Genomic DNA, 21836 nt, shown 5'->3' with positions numbered 1-21836 from the left:
AGGAAATTTTCAAAATCGTCAGGGAATTTACTTCCCCCCCCCCCCCCCCCTGCTTCAAGCCCTAAATTCTCCCCCTCTGAATCTTGGGTCAATCAGCTGGCCAGCTTTTTCTTTAATAAAATTCTTAACATCCAGGCTTCTTTTCCGCCCATTGCCTCGACCATAGATCCTGATTCCCTGTTATCTGCAATGAACATCTCTCAAGACACCTGTACTCTTTCAGATTTTCCACCCCTGTCTTCTCAGGCTTCGCTTGATTTGCTACAAAAACTGAAATCTGGTTCTCCTTCTGATCAGTGTCCCGCCAAAATCCTTTCTAAAATGGCCTCTGTTCTCAATCCTTTGATCAACCCTCTTCTTAATGCCTCCTTCACCTCCGGTGAGGTCCCGAAGGCTTGGAAAAAGGCTCATGTCATCCCTCTTAATAAAAAAACGAATCTGAATCCTCTAGAGCACTCCAACTATAGGCCAATATCTCTGCTTCCTGCCCTTGCCAAACTCGCAGAAAAACATGTACATTCCACCTTGTCTAAATTTTTAGAAGCTCATGACATTCTGCATCAGACACAGTCAGGATTTCGATCCAACCTCAGTACAGAAACTGCACTGCTGGAGGTAACTGAGTCCATAAAGGAAGTGACAGAACGCGGTGGGAAGGCAATGCTGGTATTACTCGATCTCTCAGCGGCCTTTGACACCGTCCCTCACAACCGGCTCCTTTATCGACTCCATGAGATTGGAATCAGAGGGACGGTGTTCAATTGGCTTAAGTCCTTCCTCTCCGAGCGCCAACAAATGATCTGGTCTCCACCTTTCTCAGCAACAGTTCCATCACTTGATGTGGGAGTGCCACAGGGATCAGTTTTAAGTCCCACCTTATTCAATGTCTACCTTTCCCCTTTGGCTGAATTAGTGGAGACCTATGGCGCTCGTATTGTGTCCTACGCGGATGATACGCAGCTGCTTTTCACTTGCGATAAGAATTCAGATTTTGAAGGTGACTCCATCAAAAGCTGCTTGGAGGCGGTCTTCTCCTGGTTTCAGCAGAACCAGCTCAAATGTAACTCAGACAAGTCTGAAATTTTATTTTTTGGCTGCTCTCCTGATACCCATGGAAATCCTGGTGGCCGGCAGATATGCATCCTCCTTTTTCCCCTACTGCGGTCGCCAAGAATTTGGGTGTCAAATTTGACATTGGTCTTACTTTTAAACCCCAGATCCTTACCTTAGTCGGCCAATGTTTTGGTATATTACGCACGCTCAGGAAATTTCTTCCACTATTGTCGCACGCCCATAGGAGAATTACTGTAGAAGCAATGATTGGATCCAGGCTTGATTACGCCAACGTGCTCTATCTAGGTCTCCCAGAGTACCTCCTGGCTCGCTTACAGACTGTACAGAACTCTGCCGCGAGGGCCATTTTTGGCCTGAGCCGCAGATCCCACACCTCGACCCTCCTCGATTCACTCCACTGGCTCTCGGTAAGGAAGCGTATCATCTTCAAGACTTTGACCTTGACCTTTAAATTCTTGCATGGTACTGGTGCAGTCTATCTTAGGAAACATGTTCAGTTTTATCATCCTTCTAGATCTTTACGTTCAGCCACTCAAGCCCTGGCTGTCGTCCCAGTTGTAAAGCATGCACGCATTGGAGGTCGCTCTTACAGGGCTCGTGCCCCGCAGCTTTGGAATAAGCTCCTCCTTTCACTGAGAAGAACAGACAATCTCCTGTCTTTCAGGAAAAGCCTTAAGACCTGGCTTTTCGCCCTCTAGTGTGCTAAGGTGTGCTCTGGCTCCCTCCACAGATCTGTACAGCGCCGGGACACTTTGCCCGAGTAGCCGTGCGCTATATAAATCACTATCATCATCATCATCATATATATATATATATATATATATATATATATTCACTGAAAAAACCATAGGTTTCAGGAGTTATATAGTTAGGAATTAGTTTTTAAAAAACCTTTGAAATTCACTCAAAAAACTATAAGTTTTAGTGGTGTTATAGTTAGCTGGACATTTTACTCATACAAAACCAATGAAATTGCTCCTATATAGTTAGTTGTACTAACTATATTTCGCGCACCCGCAATCCACTGCTGATGATGTCACATATTAGATCATTCATGACATGGTCAGTGACATCACTGATGACATCTCAAATGACATCACTGATGACATCATCCAGTGAATGTGGTTTGCTTCGTTATTTAAATATGCATTATATATATAGCAATTTACATTGAAGAATGAGTGGATATATATAAATAAATATTTGGATGGAGGATTTAGTAGCAGTGTAATTGACTGTTTACTTGACCAATTTATAATGTCTCACTAAATATAGTGGATAGTGACTAAACTGTGTGAATATCTGTATCACTTTGTCAGTTGTTGTGTAAACTGATTCTACAGTTGGTTACTAGCTATGTGAAAGTCTATATTAGTTATTGATTAGTTAACTGAGTATTTGTATGGGAGTGTGAAAGTGTGTGTGGTTCGGTGGGGGGTGTGTGACTGTCCAAAGATGTGTGAACAGTTGATTCAGTAGATATATGAAGTTAACACTACATGTTCTAACAGTTGGGGTGAGGGAATCTCTTTATGGGTGTGGTGATGAGCAAATATATTTCTCAATGGTACAGGTCCAACAAACTAGAAAAATAAAAGGCAGTGTATGTGTCAGTTGTTGTATATAAATAAGTATACATAAGACACAATGATTGTGTGAGTGACTGTATGGATAACTGTATACTTGTAATAATGATTTTATAATTCACTAAGTATGACTTACTATCTAAATGAATAGAAGAAGTGGTGTTTGTATAAGTGTTTTGCTAAGTAAATATGTAAGTATGATCTATTGTTTGCATAAGTGAGTAGGATGACTTCATATGTGAATAGGATGCGTGCTGTTGTTTAATGTCGATATAGATGTATAAGTATTTTTGATAGTGTTCTATTGTTCATTGACAGCATGTATGAGTGAATCCATAGGTAAGTGATTAGATGTGTGTATACATCTATGAATCACTGAGTAGATTTTTAGATACTTGTATTGCTGTGACAATGGATTTAAATATGATACTCTGTATTTTACAAACAGTGATGAAAAATTGTAATAGTGTATGAAAAGGTGTATGTGATTGTCACGTGAATGATGTCATCAGTGATGTCATCAGTGATGTCATTTGAGATGTCATCAGTGATGTCACTGACCATGTCATGAATGATCTAATATGTGACATCATCAGCAGTGGATTGCGGGTGTGCGAAATATAGTTAGTACAACTAACTATATAGGAGCAATTTCATTGGTTTTGTATGAGTAAAATGTCCAGCTAACTATAACACCACTAAAACTTATAGTTTTTTGAGTGAATTTCAAAGGTTTTTTAAAAACTAATTCCTAACTATATAACTCCTGAAACCTATGGTTTTTTCAGTGAATTTCAAAGGTTTTTTTAAATGCTAATTCCTAACTATATAAGGCCTGAAACCTATGGTTTTTTCAGTGAATTTCAAAGGTTTTTTAAATGCTGATTCCTAACTATATAAGGCCTGAAACCTATGGTTTTTTCAGTGAATTTCAAAGGTTTTTTAAATGCTAATTCCTAACTATATAAGGCCTGAAACCTATGATTTTTTCAGTGAATTTCAAAAGTTTTTTAAATGCTAATTCCTAACTATATAAGGCCTGAAACCTATGGTTTTTTCAGTGTTTTTAAAAAAAAATTGATTGGTTAACTGGCTTATTAAGTGTATCTTAGTGAATACATATATTAGCGAGTAATGTTTAAATATTTAAATATATGCATGAGTGATGTAATATGTGACGTCATCAGCAGTGCATTGCAGACGTGCAAGTTATAGTGAGTCCAACTAACTATAACGTGGGAATTTCAATGGTTTTATGCGAGTAAAATTTCCAGCTAACTATAACTGGTGTGAAACCTATGGCTTTTTCAGTGAATTTCAAACGTTTTTTAAATGCTAATTCCTAACTATAACTGGTGTGTAACCTAGGGTTTTTTCAGTGAATATATATATATATATATATATAAAATTTCTATGGCAAAATGAAACCCCTCATTTTGTTCCTTTTCAAATTAAATGTATTAAGTGTTACCACTTTATTCCAATCAAGATGACTTCAGGTGTGCCATACTTTTGTTATAAGTAAGACTGTTAGCGTTCTAGTTGTTCTTTAGAACACTCTGGGACATTCTGTCATTGGGCTATAGTTGGGCTACATCTGGCTGATATTTGGGCTACATTTGGGCTCTTTTGTCTCTGGTGGCCATCTTGGGAGACTGCATATCAGAATTTTTTTAATGAAATATAAGAGGATTTGAGAAGTCACTCAAAATGTGCCCTAATTTTTCTTTCTTCAGCACTAATCATAATTTCTATGGCAAAATGAACCCCCTCATTTTGTTCCTTTGCAAATTAAATGTCTTAAGTGTTAACACTTTATTCCAATCAAGATGACTTCAGGTGTGCCATACTTTTGTCATAAGTAAGACTGTTAGCGCTCTAGTTGTTCTTTAGAACACTCTGGGACATTCTGTCATTGGGCTATAGTTGGGCTACATCTGTCTGATATTTGGGCTACATTTGTTTTTTTTGTCTCTGGTGGCCAACTTTGGGCTACATTGGGCTACATCGGGCTACATTTGGGCTCTAACATATATATAGCCCAATGTAGCCCAATATATATTTTTTCAAAGTTAATTTTCGTAAAAACCACTGGAGCACATATCTTGAGACATAGCAAAGGCACATCGGGCTACCAGTCCCTACAATTTTGCCAAGTTTGGTGGAAAACCATTCAGCCGTTCGGGCTAAAAGTGAGTCCAACCGCCCTATGGAAATTAACATGGGGAAAACACGTTTTGGGACCCCCCTTTTATCTCGGCCCCCGCTTGACGAATCCCCCCCAAACTTTCAGGGAAGGAGCGGAGCGCCGCGAGGCAAAGTTAAGGAAAATTTCAGGAAGATTCCTCAACCGGCGCGAAAGTTATTCCCAATAGAATGTTGCGATTTCCCTATGGAAAACAATCCTAACTATATATACCTACTGGCTATCGCCAGTAGGTAATATATATATATATATACATATATATATATATACATATACATACATACATCATACATACATATATATATATATATATATATATATATATATATATTCACTGAAAAAACCATAGGTTATAGACCATATATAGTTAGGAATTAGCATTTAAGAAACCTTTTTTTTACTCACACAAAACCATTGAAATTCCATATATAGTTAGTTGTACTAACTATATATCACGCACCCGCAATCCACTGCTGATCATGTCACATATTACATCATTCATGACATGGTCAGTGACATCACTGATGACATCACTGATGACATCTCAAATGACATCACTGATGACATCACTGATGACATCTCAAATGACATCACTGATGACATCACTGATGACATCTCAAATGACATCATTGATGATATCACTGATGACATCACTGATGACATCATTGATGACATCTCAAATGACATCACCGATGACATCACTGATCACATCTCAAAAGACATCACTGATGACATCACTGATGACATTATTCATGTGATAATACGATGAATCTCTTCAGACTCTAATAAAAATTTAGATACACTCAGTGTAAACAGACACTCACAGACTGTCACTCATCCATGGAGTTACTCACACACCTAGTCAGTCATGTAAAGAATCAATCACACCTCCATTTCCTCAACTATACAGTTATACACACCTTACTTATTCAAACATATACTAACACATATTTACTCTCTTATACAATCCCTGATACAAGTTCACAATGATCCATACAGCCACTCACACATTCACTGGCTCTTATGCATAGTTATTTATATATGTCAACTCTCACATGTACTGTGTTTTACATATGTACTTACTTTGACATGTAGCACTTAGATATCCATTCACTCACCAATACACTCATGCACACAGTCAACTGCCCATTCAGCTGTTTCCACATGCACTTTTGAACCCATACATCTAGTGAATCAACTGCTCACAGATCTATGCACAGAGTTATACACCTCCCAGCCACCCACACACACACTCAGTCTCCCATACAAAGACTTAGGCAATCAACCAATAACCCATATAGTTACTCATATAGCTACTGATCAACACATGCAGCAGTTTACAGAACAACAGACATAATGATGCACAAATTAAGACAGTTTAGTCACTAACCCATGCACTCAGTGAGACACATTTAATCAGTCACTCATACAGTCAGTCATGCTGTAGTGTAGCTCCTATTTTCCCAATAGGCTCTGCGCATTGGAATAGTGCCTACAGCAGTAAAGGCCTAGGCCAGACGTTAACTAGGTCTACTACTGTCGATACTAGACTTAATTTTTGGGTTTGCCAGCTAAGCTCAGAGTTCGCTAGAAACTTTCTCGAATGTTCAAGTAAGGATTAACTCCCCTGATTAGACAAGAAGGGATTCAGTTTCTGACAACCATAGAACATGACAACTTTGCTCTCCCCTAATCAAGAGTCAATCTCGAGAGTCGTGTGAGCACAAGGCAATTATTTTACTCAGTCAGTACGTGCATTCTTAGTCTCATCAGAATGTAGAGAAAAGGAAGAGACGGGCGTGTTCAATAAAGATGTTATTTATTGATCAGTCTCTTTTCTCGTACAAGAGAAATGGATCGATATTATTGCAATACTTATAGTTAAGTAAAGTGCATACATTAGAAGCAATAGTATAAAATAATACTGTAAAAACATTGATATGGTTTCTGAGCCATATGATGTTTAAAATGAATAAAATATATTTACATACATATATACATTTGACTAAACGTACTCAACTGGTGTTTCTAAATACGCCTACCCCGTGTACCTGACCTAAGTCTAATGCGTGGGCGGGAATAGAAAGTTACAGTTTAGTTTAAGTTTGTTTTTGCCAAGTGAATAACTAAAGAATTCTCTAGGAGGGGTTATTCAGTTCTGTACCTGGAATTTAGGATGAATGAGGAATGGTATCTCTTTCTCTGCTCTCGATATTCCAGGCTGCCTGCGAGGGCTGCCCAGAAGCGCCGGTGCTGGGTCTCTCGGCTTGAGATAGCAGCGCGTCTCTCAGCGCGTCAGGAAGGCGGGGCTGCTGCCTGCGGGGTCTGCTTCTGCTCTCGGCTTCGGCAAGTATGGCTGCTCCGTCTTGTCACCACGCGTGTGTTTGCATAGGGCAAGGTCGGCAATATTTATACCTTAAAGGTGCCGGGATTGACGTAAGGATGGACATAGGTACGTCAATAAAGATGTCATACGACTTGCTCGTTAGCACATTCTTTACTAAAGTTCTCTGTGAAATCAAAACAATGGCCGCACGGATTATCCAGGTTGTCATAGGTTTGATTTGTTATGAGAACGTCGTATGCCTTATCAGGGGCTGGAGGAATATCGCTTGTCTAATTAGATCTCAAGCGTTATGACCTAATCAGATAACACGTTCCTGTGCCGTAGTGTGACTGCGTCAGATAACGGTATCTGCATCATGGGGAATTTCTTGCCTCATGGGCTGACTGTTAGTTAACTAGCTAGTAAGTTTAACCAGAATAGGGTCAGGAATAGGGGGATCGAATCAGAACCTATAGAAATACACGACAATGCACCTAATAAATCCTTCATCCAGACACTTATAAATCCACTCATTCTTCAATATGTAAGACATATTTTAACTTTACAGAAACATACAGTCACTGGATGTTGTCATCAGTGATGTCATCAGTGATGTCATCAGTGATGTCATCTGAGATGTCATTTGAGATGTCATCAGTGATGTCATCAGTGATGTCACTGACCATGTCATGAATGATGTAATATGTGACATGATCAGCAGTGGATTGCGGGTGCGTGATATATAGTTAGTACAACTAACTATATATGGAATTTCAATGGTTTTGTGTGAGTAAAAAAAAGGTTTCTTAAATGCTAATTCCTAACTATATATGGTCTATAATCTATGGTTTTTTCAGTGAATTTTCAAGGTTTTGTAAATGCTAATTCCTAACTATATATGGTCTATAACCTATGGTTTTTTCTGTGAATTTCAATGGTTTTTTAATAGCAAATATCAAAAGCTTTAAAATGTATTCTTCTTTAAATCAAAAATATATTTTATATGTTTATTAATAAAAAAGATTTTTATTATTATGTTTTGGTTCGCTCCCGGTCCGCGAACCGGGTAGCTTCCCGTTAGCTCAATTTGGTGCTGCGACTCGGTACGCGAACCGGTAAACGTTCCGTTAGCGCAACTGCCGCGTTAGAAATCAACATTGTGACGTGTCGCGGAAGCGCGACGTACCGCGTTGTCGCGTAATGCGTCTTATGACGCGCCGCGTTAGCGCACCCGGAAGTGCTCCGGTACGCGAACCGAGGCACGAAGCGCAGCTCCCCGGAAGCGATCCGGGGCGCGGCCCGCAGCGCGTAACGTAAGCGTAACAGGTCATGTGACTTGTTAATAAAACTTTTCATTGGTTTATTTCACTTTTGGTTTCCTAATGATGTAAGGCTAGGTCATGTGACCTAAAAATAACACTTTTCATTGGTTTAGAACTATTTTTTTTCCAAAATGATGAAAGCCCCCACCTTTTTTCTCACTCTGACTTTCAACTTTGTGAAAAGAAGACCTATTTTGCTTAGTAGAAAATGGCTTCAGTAGTAGCTGCAGCTGGTGCACCACCACCACCAAGGAAGAGAGGACCACCTCCACAGTTCCTTCCCAACACAGAGGAGGAAGAGGATGAAGAAGAGGAAGAGGAAGTACAGCCAAGACAGTTTTTACGTGAGGAGCCCCGGATATCTCACCACAAAAATAGTTTTATTTGGCAGTTTTTTTCTTTTCCTCAAGGACAAAAAAAAGTGAATGCTCGCTATGTGACATGCCTCATATGCAAAGAAGATTTATCTAGAGGCACAGATAAAAAGTATAGTTTCGGCAACTATACTATGCACCGTCATATGCACAGGTGGCATCCACTGAATTACAGCATGGCAGAGATGCGTGACCTCCAAGACAACCCACCAACTCCTGTGGCCAGTAGATCGGCACAGGTAACTCTGTCGGGGCCAGAGGCACGGGAAACAGTGCCAAACATTCAAGAACATTTTGTGCACATGAAGATAGTGTGTCTTTATTGTGGTAACTTACTCTCATGTGCAAATATGAGTATTAATTTGATAAACAGAGCATATGAAAACCACAAGTGCTCAAAACGCCCCAAAATATATATATTTTTTTGCTCCTGTTGAGCCCTTTCTAATACCTGTTTTTTGTTGTTTCCCCCCAAAAAACCAAAAAAACATAAAATTGTTCAAAAAATACAAAAAAACAAAAAATGTTCAGAAAAAAAAAATATATATATATAAAACAACAAAAACATTAAAAAAAAGTTATTTTCAGAACTACCTCCCCTTTATAAAAAAATTGCTAGAATGTTTAGCACTCTGGCAACCTCTATTTCTTTTGGTTCGCTTCCCGGTTCGCTCCCCGGTACGCGAACCGGGAGCGAACCAAAAAACTTTTTAAAAAAAAAGAAGAGTAAGTATAAGGGAAGTAAACAGAGAGTAATGTTAAAAGAAAGACAGCTATAGGGACTAAACCAGAGATACTGTTTAATAGATCTATTTACCGAAGAAAAGATGGAAGAGGGTATAATTGTGAAAAACAAAATAGATAAGGAAGTGAAAGAAAAAAAGGAGAGTAGAAGAATAACAAAGAAGAGTTTCTTAGAGAATGTGAGTGAATGTTCAAAATAAGATTAAAACATGTGGAATAACAGAGAGAAAAAACAGAAAGCAGAAAAGAAGAAGTAACAGAAAAGGAATAATTGAAACAGCAAAGAAATGTAAATAACATAGGGGCATATTATCAACATAGGCGATAAAAGTTTCGCAGCTTTTATCGGCAGAAATGTGTCGCTAAAGCCGCTTTTGCGGCAGAAAACTGCCGCTAAAGCCGCTTTTGCAGCAGTTTTCTGCCGATAAAAGCAGCAATAATTTTATTGGCTGTGTTCATAATATGCCCCTTAGTGTGTTTTAATTACAGAGTGAAAGCATAATGAACAAGTAGTGAAAGAGTGATCAGTCAGAGACACTAAGAGTAATAGAGACGGAGTGAGTGAACAAGAGTGAGGAACTATGAGAAGAGAGGGACTGAGAAAAAAGGAGTGGAAGGAGTAGAGTAAGTAAGTAATAGAGAAAGGAATGAGGGAAGTAGCAAAGGCAGGAAAGTGAGGGTTAAAGAAATGAAGCAGTGGAACTAATAGTAGTTAAATGTGATAGAAATGTAACGAAAAGAGTACAAAACATTTACCTTATAATTGTCGTTAACTTAGTCACTTGTTATTTTTATACTTTCAATCTGTGAAAGAGAGAACAAACATTTGAAAAATATTAAAACATGTATTTAAAAATTAGAAAAGACAAGGGAAAAGATTGAAGGACAAACAGTTTTTCAACAACTTTGACACTTACAGAAGCCTCTGCTTCTCCAGGCCCCCTACACAGTCCTAAAGATATACATTTTAAACTAACAGTATCTTGATGCAGATGAAGGGAGGCTTATCTTGGAACATGGTGCATCTTTTGCACTGCTGTTGTCTCACAAAAGGCACGCAATGGCAGCGCAAAAGAGGTGCACAATCATCATAAAACTGTTCCTAACATTTTAAATGATTGTTTCAGGATGGCAATAAGGTGTGTCCTATCCAGACGTTTGTTTCAGGTGAGGCCTACTCAGGGTTGCAGATGAAATTTAGGCTTGTTGAAGAGTACAGAGGAGATAATACATGTGCAGGCCTACCAATAAAGTGAGTCATGTCCACTGCACTCTTGAACAAAGTTCAGACCTCCTCTGTTTCCCTGGACAGGCCTAAACTTCATCTGCACAATGTGATTCGTAATGTTAGGAAACACAGGTAATGTATTTGAAAAACGTGCAATTTCTTTTGCTCATTTCACAATCACATCACTTGTGTTTCCTTTGGTTAGGTATCTCATTGTGCAGATGTAGTCCAGCATATGAAAGAGTACGCAGAAGTGCAGCACTGCATGCAACAACTTTGACACTTACTGAAGCCTCATCTTCTGCATGCCCCCTACACAGTCCTAATTATATACATTTTAAACTGACGGTATCTTGCTGGAAATGAACTGAGGCCTATCTTGCAACATGGTGCATCTTTTACACTGCTGCTGCGTCACAAAAGTGACGGAACAGCGGCGCAAAAGAGGCACACAGCCTTCATAAAACTGCCCTTAACATTTTAAATGATTGTTTCTAGATGCTGATAAGGTGTAGCCTATCCACAGATTTCTTTCAGGTGAGTCCTACTCAGTTTTGCAGATGGAATTTAGGCTTCTTGAAAAGTACAGAGGAGATAATACATGTGCAGGCCTACCAACGAAGTGACTCATGTGCACTGCACTCTTCAACAAATGTCAGACCTCCTCTATCTCCTGGAACAGGCCTAAACCTTATCTACACAATGTGATGTGTAATGTTAGGAAACACAGGTAATGTAATTGAAAAACTTGCAATTTTTTTTGCTCATTCCACAATCACATCACCTGTGTTTCCTTTGCTTAGGTATCTCATTGTGGAAATGCAGTCTATCATATGAAAGACTACGTAGAATGTGAGCACTGTATGCAACAACTTTGACACTTACAGAAGCCTCAGCTTCTCCATGCCTACTACACAGTTCTAAATGTATATCATAAATACAAAAAGTACAGAATTAATTATACATGTTAAATGGTTTATTTTTGCTGTTCTCAGAATTTATCAAATTTCACTAAAAACAGTGACTTGAAGGTATTCATCATATAACAGCGGGGGAAAAAAACACAATCAAAATGATTGTGTTTAAAAAACCCATACAACATGACAAATCAGAAATCAGAACTCCTTAAAATGAACTTACTTTCCATGACGTCGAATGATGTCCTATGAACAGCTTACACTCTGTTGTGCTGTTATTATTTTCAGCCCGCCACTTTCTGAAAGAAAACCTCCATCGTTTTGAAAAATATGTTACATACAATAAATGACTTCTCGCTCTCTACCACACGTTTCCACAAGGCCAAATCGTGTAAGAGCCATTTATAACTCTTGGAATTCTTCTAAGCAAATCCCGTCATTTTGTATTTCCGCAACTTTGAGAAAGAAAACGTTCAAGATCACTTTCACAATCCTGGACTAGTAATATCTTACCCTTCTTGCTCACTCATGTTCCAAATTTCCTATGACACTGATACGGCTTACTATGAAGCAGACTTACACTACCTCTATGACTACTACAATTATTTAATTCTCTACATCACTTTTAATCACAAAGCAATTTAAAACAGTAGATAAAATTATATCAACCCCTAGAATCATTATAGGCCAGTTACCTACCCTAATTTCTCTTTTCTGAAAACAGAAAGTAAGAATATTTTTAAGTAAAAAGGCAACATTGTATCGTAGTCAAATAGGAATCATTTACGAAACAGCAGCTTTTTTACATTTTCAATAAGCTGTGTAATAAGCGGATCTTGTCAAAGGACCATCATGTCATATAATAGCTGCAGTTAAAAATGTTCTTCCTAAAATAAACGACTGTGTAGCCACAACATTTGTAATTAAAGTTGAAGACTTACTTTCATCAGGTTTATATAGTTGGAATTTTAAAATGACATTATAACCAAAAGTTTGGTCAAATAATCTAGACAGCATTGCAGACTTACATTACCTCTACTCCATGTTTTTATTGGCTGCTTGAATTAGCTTATAAAAAGAAACAGTTTTTCTGAACTCATTCAAAGTGCAGTTATTTTTCAATGACGTCAAGTGTTATGGTAAGAACACCGTTTGCTTTGGGAAATACTCTGTTGTCCTTTAACTAATCCGTGCCCACCACTTTCTGTAAGAAAACCTTCTTTTTTTCCAGGAACTATTTAAAACTCAAAAATAACTTTTGACTCTGTACTACACTTATCCTCAAGGCCAAATTGTGTAGGAGCCATTAGAACCTCTTGAAATTCCTCAGAGCAAATCCTGAGATTCCTTCCCTAAAATTTTGGTTTTAAAAACACCAGGTAAGAATTTTTAAGGTCAAAAGGCAATTTTTAAAAAAAAGTTAAAACAGAATCATTGCAGAATGACCAGCCATTTCTAGACTTTAAATAAGCTGTGTAATGTCCTGATGTTATTGAAGGACCGTCATGATATATAATTGCTGCAGTTACAAAAGTCCTTCCTGATATTGACAACTGTGAAGCCACAACATTTTTAATCAAAGTTGTCAATTTTGTTCCATCAGGCCTACATCGTTGGAACATTAAAATAACATACTGGCCATATGTTCGTATAAATAATGTTGACAACATTTCAGACTTACATTGGCTACACTCCATGTTGTGATCAGCTGCTTTTACTAGCTTATTAAAAGACACTGATTTACTGTCTGGCAAAGTTAAATATATACATTTTTCTGAGTCTACACTAGTAGTACTTGATACCCTACAGTTCTCGCAGTCATGCTGCCATTGATAAGAAAGCCCAAACAGGTGATCTACATCTACACCTTCATCATGCAATACATCAAGCATATACATTAAAAACTCCTGACAATCTTGCTGAATATTTTGAGAGAATTGTGTTTGACCTGAACATCTGTCTAACAGATTTCGAATTTCAGACACACTTTCTATTTTTGTTCTATCAGTGCTACATTTCTCTAACACAGAATTCAACAAACTGCAAAATCTCTGATCCGAATTGACCACAATCTCTTGTTTTAAAGTTTCTAGAGAAAACAAAACACTAACCACTACATTAGCATAGCAGTTGACACCAGAACTGTTTTCAAATTGAAAACCAACAACATCTTCAACAGAATCCATTTTCTTTCTGCTTATAATTTCGGGTTCATCGACTTTTCGTCTTTTTGCTACAACCTCCCTACTATTGGTCACATTTCTTCGTTTCCGGCCTACCACACGTTTCTCAAACAAAGGATATTGAGGCAAATGTGGCGCATACTCTCTTCTTAACCTATTGTATTCCTTAACACAGTCTAGATCCGCACAAATGTTTGTGACATCACACTCAATCAAGTACAATCCTGATAAAGTTCTGACTCGTGACAATGCCACATATGCCATACCCTCCTTGAACACAGAACTGCCAATATTCACCAATGCACTGTCTACACTTAAACCTTGCGATTTATGGATTGTCACCGCATATGCCAAGCAAACAGGAAACTGCTTACGGCGAACATATAAGTCTTTCACAAGCAAAAACCTAGCAGAGCAACGACCAATTAGCTGTACTTCCTCAATGCCATCAAATTTAATTTTTAAAAATTCAATTTCATCCCTATTTCTGTATTTCACAAAATCAACAACATTACCCATTGATCCATTTACCAGACCTCTTTCAACATGTAAATTCCTTCTTAAAATTATACGGCAATTCAAGCACACATTCAGAGTCTTTTCAAAACCCGCAGTTTTAGATATACTCTTTTCTAATGAATCCAATTTTGATTTCAAATTCTCAGACAAAATAATTGTTGATCCCATATGCTCTACTCTGTCAATACCTTCCAGTTTCACAATCTCTTGGTTTTCTAAATACAACATTTTGTTGTTGAAGATGGGACATTCTGCAAGAGTTGGCATCAAACATATTCCAGATTTCTTCTCAGTAATTTTCTGAAAAATATTCTCAGGCACAACGTCTTGTTCTGGATACAAATTTGACAGTAATCGTGCATGTAAAGCTTCTTTCCCATGCTCGGTCACTTTTGAATTCTAACATCTTGTAGAATATTCTTGTAATCTTCATCCTTCTCCTGACGCATATTTTCATGTAGTTCAGCATAATTGAAGTTTAACCATATATTAACGTATATCTACCGAAATTAAACACTATACCGGATGCATCACCTGCTGATTTAGATATAGATAAAACCATTAAGGAATGCGTCCTTAATGATAAAAATCTGCTCTGCAACATTAGATCGCTGCCAAAACATGCCGTCGAAGTATGGGATCTGATTACAGATAAGGAACCGGACCTATGCTTCTTAACGGAAACCTGGCTTAAACCCCACCTAATTCCCGTCATAACGCTGGGAATTCCAATGGGCTACAAAATCGCCAGAGTAGACCGACCCATAAAAACAGGTGGTGGCATAGCTGTAGTATATAAGCAAGGCATCAATGTTAAAATATTGGACGAATTATCTACCCCTGAGTTGGAACTTATGATCTTTAACCTACAGTTCCCTAACAGAACTAGCAGAAAGGGAGCCTTAATATACCGCCCCCCTGGTCCATGTACTAATACATCGGTTGTATTGTAAGCTGACCCAGGAAATTTTTCATAAAGCATTCTCAGCACCCCAACTGGAGGGGAGCGAGAACATTGATAAAGCTCTATATGATTATGAAGAGACATTGCTTAACACAATAGATATGACTATTCCGCTAAGAACCTTCAAACCCAAACCTGCCCCTAAACAGGAGATCTAGTTCTCTGAAACCTTAAGAAGGTCCAAACAAGCCACACGGAAGCTTGAAAAGAAATGGAGGGCTTCACGTCTAGATTGCGATAAACAAATCTACAAAGACTCTTTGAGAAATTATCACAAGGATATCCGCCTAGCACGGAAAACCCATATAGCCTCACAGTTACTGGAGGTGGGTAACAATTCCAAGACGCTATACCAGATCTTACTGACTTTTACCAAACCCACAGCTTGTGAGAGTCAAGATGTAGCCTCACAACATCTATGTGACAACATCTCTGACTTTTTTAAACAGAAAATTGATGCCATTTACGATAAAATCCTAGCATCTAACTCCACAAACAGAAAGGACAATGAATTCATGTTGAACTCTGATAAGTCATCCATCCCTGAAAACTTTCTTGCGGCATTTCCGCCCATACAGACTGAAGACATACTGGCATTTATTTCCCATATAAAGAGTGGCTCCCCCACAGATATTATCCCTGCACGGGTTATGCCTTCTCTAGCTTTGGAACTGGGACCTACCATCCAGAAACTAATAAACATCTCGTTAAGCACGGGGCAGGTCCCACGTGGATGGAAGAAAGCTCTGGTCAAACCGCTCCGGAAAAACACCACCATTTCCTGGGATGAGCTCAGTAATCTTAGACCGATATCCCTACTTCCCTTCATGGCTAAAATTGCTGAGAAATATGTAAATAAACATCTGTCTAACTATGCTGAATCGGCGGGAGTATTGGACTTTTCACAATACGGAGACCGCCTTAATGTCAGTCGCAGACGATCTACGTAGGTACCAGGATAGAGGCTTCTCCGTTATCCTGGTGCTGCTGGATCTGTCTGCGGCATTTGACACCGTATCCCACTCCATCCTCATGGCCAGGCTAAAGAACATCGGCCTGAAACATGAAGCACTTGCATGGTTGTGCAGCTTTCTAACAAACCGCACCCAGCAAGTAACTATGGGGAGTTTTCGGTCAGAGGAAGTTGAGATCTCCAAAGGGGTGCCACAGGGCTCATGTCTGAGCCCGACTCTGTTCAACATATACGTGGCACCCCTGGCTAACATCCTGAGAGCATATGGTTTTGTTCCAACTTCCTATGCGGATGATACTCAACTCCTCTTTCCTTTTAAAACCCTGACTACCGAAGTAAAGAATTCCTTCTCCCTAGGGATGAAAGCAGTGGCCAGTTGGATGTCTGCCAACTTCCTAAAATGTAATGTGGGAAAGACGGAGGTCATGTTGTTTGGGGAGGTAAAACGACTCTGGACTCCGGACTGGTGGCCACAAGATCTTGGCCCAGTACCGGAGCCTAAACTTACTGTCAAGAACCTAGGCGTACGTTTTGACCAGGAACTTAACCTCAAACAACACACTAATCAGGTGGTGGGATCCTGCTTCCACATTATCGGTATGCTACGCAAAATCTTCCCCCTTCTACCTGACGGGAGTAGAAAGATGCTAGTACAGGCCTTAGTCATGAGTCGTTTAGATTACTGTAACGGCTTGTTACTATCAGCCAATGAGGAAGTCATGACCAGACTACAGGTGGTCCAGAACACGGCTGCCCGTCTGGTCTTGAATGTCCCTCCTCGCACACCTTCAAAGCCTCTCCTGACGAAACTTCATTGGCTGCCCATAAGACAGCGGGCAAAATTTAAGGTATGCTGTGTCATACATAAGTGTTTGAATGGTATGGGACCTGTATATTTGGCAAACAAATTTGTTCCCTATAAACCTTCCCGCTCTCTTAGGTCTAGCGAACAAGGCCTTCTACAGGTGCCTAGAGCCAGGAAGGCAAGACAGGGCAGCAAAGCACTCTCAATTGCTGGCCTGTCCCTCTGGAACAGTCTCCCTAATACCCTTAGGCTCTGTAAGGACTACTTTCCTTTCAGAAAAATGTTAAAGACATTCCTATTCAGCATCTAGAAAGCTAGCGTACTCCTGATTGCATTGTGGTAGAAGTCAAAGCGCGGAGATACTCCCTCAGGAGACGATGCCAGCGCGATACAAGCCTGAAATAAAATAAATAAATAAATAAAATAACGTTGCCAATGCTCCCTAGGCACTTCCTGGTATCTTCATGCGTGAGCATTTTGAACACAGGTTGTCCTTTCACTGGTGTCAGCTGCAGAAGATCACCGAAAACAATGATGTGTTTGCCACCAAATAACACATCATGCTCTGTTTTGAGAACTTCTTGCATTCTCAAATGCACAAAGTCAAGCATGACATTGGAAACCATGCTTACTTCGTCAATGATAAGAAGTTTCATTTTCTTCAAGACTCTTGAAACTTCACAACAAGCATCTCCAGATAACTTGTGGTATTGTAATTTGTTATCATGCTCCACTGGCAGCATCATTAGACGATGCAAAGTAATACCTTTAATGTTATGTGCTGCCAGTCCAGTTGGAGCAGTGACAACACAAGACAGTGATGACTCAGTCCTTTTCTGCAAATAACATGAAATTGCTTTAATGAGGAAACTTTTTCCAGTTCCCGCTTCTCCACTCACGTACAGTCGGACAGGTTTCAACGACGTACATGAGCACTCTTTCTTCTCATGACTTAATCCATGATCAATTTGGTTGGTAACTTCGTCATATATTTTCCTCTGCTCAACGTTGAGTTTTCTTTCCAAGTCTTCTAAGTTAACCGCATCCTCCTGAGCATGTGCCATGGCTCTTTCCACTTCAATCATGGCATAACTGGTCCTCCTAGTGGATCCTGACTCAATGAAACAGAACTCTGACTGTCCTGAGAACTGTCTCTAGCAATCTCGGCTGCAATCGTTGCTTCCTGCTCGATTTCCGCATTCAACATTTCTACATATTTGAGAAAAACAGGACATTCTATGGTCTCCTTGGCGGCATTGAAAGAGTCTTCGTAACAGAGGAAATCTCCAAGCAGTTCCTCTTCTGCACGCCAAGGCTTGAAAAGTTGCAAAAGTGCTAAATAGAAAAACTCTTTTTTTTCAGGAGATTCGCCACTCAATTTTCGATGGTTTACCAAGTGGCATTTTCTTTGCTTGACGAGACATCCCTCACTTCCAATTACAGCATACACTCCTTTATCAATATCTTCTTTGATGTTCCTCTTGAATATGTAATTTTGTAGAACCTCATACAGACAAACATTCTCGAGGTGTCTGCTTCTATTTGGATAATATGGATCCAACATGTTGGTCTTCAAAATATCAGTACTGTTTGGCTCCTTTTCCGCCAAATACTCAATTTCCCGCACAGGTTTCAGAACTCGATTACGCGTTGCAGCAAGACCAAGACTCGCCCAAACGATACTCCTGGATTTGGCATAGAGACTTGCTGAAGACAACCGGTCAGAACATTCGTAAGCTCCGATTTCTCGATGTGACAACATCTTCAGACTGAAACTGTACAACTTCTTACTGAGGCTCTTTTCATGGGAAATGTCCTCCCACATATCCTTCAATTCTGTCTTTTCTTTTTTGGTGATGTAAGATGTCACATACCGAGCCACAGCCATACAGTTATCAGCCACGAACTGTATATCCATGTTAGCATTCCACATGGACAAAATCACTGGGTTGTAGTCGTTGATATACTTGGACTCTTCGTTCCTTTTCAAATTGTATGTGTTTTTAGGTGATTTCTTCATCACATTATGTCGCAGCGAAGACATCAAACTGTTCACTCTTCCTTTAGAAATCACCGGTCGTGGAAAGGCGAAACGACATTTGGTGTAGAACTTGTCCTTGTTTCTGAATTTACGACGACAGTACTTTCCGCAACGATGGCTTTGGAAGCGTAGAACTTGTTCTCTTAGGCTTTTGTCCTCCTTTGCGTTTGGAACAGCACATGTAGAATACTGTTCTATGAAACTCATCACTAAGTCTTCTGGATCTGTTCCAAATTTATGTGCATCCTTGATCCACAGCAGCATATGTATATGAGGAGCACCTCTTGCTTGGTACTCCTTTCTCCAGAAGAAATCCAACACCTCTCCAAGAGGTGGATTTCTCTTGTTCATGATGAAAGACATCATAGCTTCAAATCTATGATTGAAGTACCTGCATACATTCACTGGATCCAAAGAGCACAGTTCTCCGGGTGTCTTGAATTCGATATTTTCAATGTTTCCATTTGCCTCTCGTAGAAATTCAAGTAAGTCTTCCCAGCCATACTCTGCACAGCTGAGAGTGAGGAACCATGTGGGAGTTCCTAAGTTCCTCAGCATACATTTTAAATCACCATGACGACGGTACCAGTACTCATTAGTACCACGCTGACACGCCATGAGATTAATCAGTTGAGAATCCAAAATACTGTCTTGCACATTGACTTTATCCATAAAGTCACTTGCCGAGATGTTTTGCAGCTGTATACCACTTTTCAAGATGTGGTTCACTGCATATGACAGTCCAGACAGATCGCTTTCAAACAGGAGATGAAACAAATAGGGAATGCATTGTCGAAACCTAGGATCTTCTGCATACAATCGTAAAGTCCGGTATTCAGAAGCAGGAATTTGATGAGGTCGCTCATCATATCTTCCTCCTTGACCTGTTGGAAATAGCTGTGGGAAACACCGACCTTCCAAACTTTCCTCCCAAACACTAATGGGACTCCCTTTGGCTTGTTTCATTTGAAACAACTCAATAGCATTCCCCATGACTTCCTTGGAATGCAAAGGATGAACACTATAATGTTCATATATTTCTTCACTTTTAGAGGGTTCTACTTTCTCAATTTGACCAGCACACAAATCGCTATCCTCTTCTTCACTTACTTCCTCTTCTGCAACATATACATTCTTATAGTACTTATTGTTTTTTTTCAAATACAATGTTGCCTTTTTGACTTTCCTAACATCCACTAAATCTTGCCATATTTTCTTACTCTTTGTCGGAACCCCATTAACTAAGATAACCAGAGGTTCCTCTTCCACTTTTTCTACTCCAATTGTATTAATGTTTTTCTTCAAATCTAGAGGCAAATAAACAACTCTTCCCTTTAATCCTCTCTGTAAATCTGATGGAGGCAATTTCCCTGTCTTTGGCTCCATTCGTACAATAGCCTGAAAGGGATGGATACTTTGAATCAAAATAGATTCATAAGTATTTAAATCCTTCAATTCAGAAGGAATCTCAACCAATTCCAGATTATTATGAACCGCTCTAGCAGGCATCCGGTTTTGATTTAATTTGTTACAACAATAAGTACACACACGTTGATCCAATCCCAAATCAAAACAATTTTCTACCATCAAGTATGTTGCGAAATCCTTCCATTCACTATTATTTTCCCTTTCACTTTTTGCATATAAATCCACTAACTTAGTCTGATTCTTATAATAAGTGCGTCGACAACACACACAAGTGAAATTAGGCCTCTCACTTGATTTCACCTGAAATGTGGCAATTTCCTTCTGAAAATTATCTGTACTGGAAACCTGTACACTATCTTCCACATTACCCTCTTCTTCTGGGTCAATTTCAACATTCTCCTCTTTACTTCCAAAGTAACAAAACTCAATTTCTTAACAAATATTCTTCACATCTATTTCAGAACCATGCAAAAGAGCAGTGCATAATTGTTTAAGCATAACTGCTGGACTCTTAGCATAATACAACATTCTAACTAATTTCCTCACTTTATTATGATGCACTGCTAGCATCCTGAAATGATGAAAAACACTCTGGCATACTCTCCTGGAAAGACAAGCCAGTGAATGACCATGCAAACCTGTCACTTCTCTCACTCTGCAAGGATCTAATTCTTGCAACAACTTCATTTTCTGCTTCAAACTTTTCTTATTAAATGTCCGTACAAAATCACAAAGCAAATTGATGGAATCCTGTCGCACACTGCAAATACTACTACACTTCCAGGTGTACACAGGTCCCTTAGGACGTCTTCCTAATACCTCATTACCTAACACCTCTACTGCCTCTGTTGTCACAAGTTTTTCTTTTTCAACTGGACAACCATCTTTCACCTCATAAGCTCGACCACTGGTGTCAACTGCATGCACCAAATCATTATCCTGGAAATAACTCTTCTCATTAAAAAATGCCTCACAACTTGAACTATGCATCCATTCTCCTGAAAAAACTTCACAAAAATTACTACGATTAACTGTTCTCTTCATCTACTATTTGTTTTGAAATCATAAATTGCCTTGTTTAGCTTCCTAATTCTATTAATTATCAAAATAAATAACTTTCGCTTAATTTCAAGTGCCTGATCAATA

At 39.1% G+C, this 21836-nt stretch overlaps 1 protein-coding gene across 6 annotated transcripts in view; it reads left to right on the top strand.

Annotated features, from left to right (window-relative positions):
- The window catches only part of EFL1 (elongation factor like GTPase 1), a 1213944-nt gene that overhangs the window by 236772 nt on the left and 955336 nt on the right, over positions 1 to 21836 (top strand). The gene's annotated exons all lie outside the window — the stretch shown is intronic.

Source organism: Lissotriton helveticus, chromosome 3_2, assembly GCF_964261635.1.
Source record: "Lissotriton helveticus chromosome 3_2, aLisHel1.1, whole genome shotgun sequence".
In the NCBI taxonomy this organism is placed as follows: Eukaryota; Metazoa; Chordata; class Amphibia; order Caudata; family Salamandridae; genus Lissotriton; species Lissotriton helveticus.
The sequence above is the reverse complement of the archived record's forward strand: the minus strand, read 5'-3'. Positions and strand labels throughout refer to the sequence as shown.